The sequence below is a fragment of the Penaeus japonicus genome, unplaced genomic scaffold, assembly GCF_977035675.1.
Source record: "Penaeus japonicus unplaced genomic scaffold, GWHDUDI00000001_assembly GWHDUDI00000041, whole genome shotgun sequence".
Classification (NCBI taxonomy): domain Eukaryota; kingdom Metazoa; phylum Arthropoda; class Malacostraca; order Decapoda; family Penaeidae; genus Penaeus; species Penaeus japonicus.
Window position 1 is genome coordinate 8,156,782 of NW_028234443.1, and position 2,500 is coordinate 8,159,281.

Below are 2,500 nucleotides of genomic sequence, written 5' to 3' on the forward strand. Positions count from 1 at the left end.
GAGACAGAGAGAAGGGCGTGAAGAACAAGGAAAAATGGAAGGAAGAAGAGTGAGGTAAGGGAAAAATGTTGGGCAAGGGGAAGGGGAAGGGGAAGGGAAGGGGAAGGGAATAAAAGAAGGAAGGGAGTACGGAGGAAGAGACACAAACCTAGACCGACACACATGAAAAGGCGCATCAAAGCAACAGTCCATTGCAACGAAACGCATTTTTACAATTGCAATGATCAACATCCGTCTATAAATAAGACCATTGATCGCTAGAGTATCATTTGCAACAGGGAGTCATATGACACGATTGCTTCCCGTGCTTGCTTGTTTGAAGAGTAATTATAATGCTAATTATTCTCAGATGAACCTCGTGATTAAAAAGGATTCTCTACTTATCCGCTTATTGCATAATAGATCAGTAGTTGAATGGTGGATGCAATTGCAAAACTGATGAGGAAATGTGATTCTGGGTGTTGCCGTTGTTGACTGATTAAAACGGTGACGTGATTTTGTATTTGTTTTTTTACTTTTTTTTTTGTTTTTGTTTGCGAAGATATAAAGGTTTCGATTCTGTTGACTTTATTTATTTATTTTTTATTTTTTTTTTTATCTCAATTGTAGTTGAACTTCTTATGGGAGTGGAGGAGGGAGAGGGAGTGGGAGAGAAAGAGGGAGTGGGACAGGGAGTGGAAGTGAGAGAATGGGAGTAAGAGAAAGAGAGTGAGAGGGAAAGAGCCTGAGTGAAGGTGGGTGAGGGTGAGTGACAGAGCCTGTGATTGAGAGAGAGAGTGGGGGTGGGAAGGTGAGTGGGAATGGGAAAGTGACTAGAAAGGAAATGAAAAAAGGAGATGAAGAGGAAGAGAAAGAGAAAGAGAAAGAAAAAGAAAGAAAGAGATTGAGAAGGAGAGGATGAAGGAATTGGCGGGGGGAAGAGAGAAAGAAAGAAAGAAAGAAAGGGAGTGAGAAGGAGAGGATGTAGGAGTTGGCTTGGGGAAGAGAGAGAGAGAGGGAGAGAGAGAGAGAGAGAGAGAGAGAGAGAGAGAGAGAGAGAGAGAGAGAGAGAGAGAGAGAGAGAGAGAGAGAGAGAGAGAGAGAGAGAGCAAACATCCTTTGCAACCATAGCCAACGCACGTGCAAATGTCGATATTTTTGCAAGCTTGACACTTATCGACATATACAAGTGGGCACTTTTTTCAAGGCCAAGGTTCATATATATTTATCTTTTTTCGAGCCTAGAGCATATCTGTTAACTATATGTTTATTTATCCTCTCTCTATATATATATGTATGTATATATAGATATATGTACATCTCTCTCTCTCTCTCTCTCTCTTTTTCCCTTTAACAATTCTCCCTCCCCAACCACAGTCCTTTTTCTCCCATTCCTTCCCTCCAACTCCCCAGTCCCTCTCCCCGTTCCTATCCTATCCACTCCCCCTCCAAGTCTTCTCTTCTCCCCCTGTCCCACTCCCTACCCTCCCAGTTTCCCTCCTTCCTACCCTATCCACTCCCTCTCCCCCTCCTTCACACCTTATCCTCTCCCCCTGTCCCACTCCCTCCCCTACCAGTCCCCCTCCTTCCTACTCTATCCACTCCTTCTCCCTCTCCTTCACACTTTATCCTCCCCCCTCCTTCCGAAGTCCCTCCCTCCCTCCTTCCCCTCCCTCCCCATCTTCCCTCCCTCCCTCCCCTCCCTGCCCCCTTCCTTCTCACCTTATCCTCTCCCCTCCCTCCCCATCTTCCCTCCCTCCCTCCCTCCCCTCCCAGTCCCCCTCCTTCCCACCCTATCATATCCTTCTCGCCGAAATTGTAAATATGTATTCATGTATTGACAGACCTCTTTTTTCACACGTCTATTTTTGTCTCTCTTTGCAGGTGAGTTTCCAGCTGAGTGCCTCATCCCGTCGTGAATGGACCCCTTCATCTTGTGACCCTTCTTCCTCCTCCTTCTTCGTCTTCTTCTTCTTCTTCTTCTTCTTCTTCTTCTTCTTTTTGTTCCTTTTCTTCTCTCTTTTGTTCCTCTTCTCTCCCTCCTGTTTTCTCCTTCGCCCCCTTCTCTTCTACTACTACTTCATCTCTTTCCCTTTCTTTGTCTCGTTATTATTTTCTTCTTCGTTTGTTTCTCCTCCTCCCCCTCCTCCTCCTCCTTCTTCTTCTCCCTCTCATCCTTCTCCTCCTTCTTTTCTTCTTTTCCTTCCTCCACTCTTTCCCTCTTCCTCCTTCTCCTCCTCCTCTTCTTTTCTTTCTCTTCCTCCTCCTCTTCTTTTCTTTCTCTTCCTCCTCCTTCTCCTCCTCCTCTTTTTCTTTCTTTTCCTCCTTCTCCTCCTCCTCCTCTTTTTCTTTCTTTTCCTCCTCATCCTCTTCCTCCTCCTCCACTTTCTCCTCTTCCTCCTCCTCCTCCTCTTCCTCCTCCTCCTTCTCCTCCACTTTCTCCTCTTCCTCTTCCTTCTCCTCCACTTTCTCCTCTTCCTCTTCCTCCTCCTCCACTTTCTCCTCTTCCATCTGCTTATCC

At 46.0% G+C, this 2,500-nt stretch overlaps 1 protein-coding gene across 1 annotated transcript in view; it reads left to right on the forward strand.

The window, feature by feature from the left end:
• LOC147466773 (uncharacterized) overlaps window positions 1-2,500 on the forward strand; it is a 141,583-nt gene that overhangs the window by 28,002 nt on the left and 111,081 nt on the right. The window lies entirely within an intron of this gene.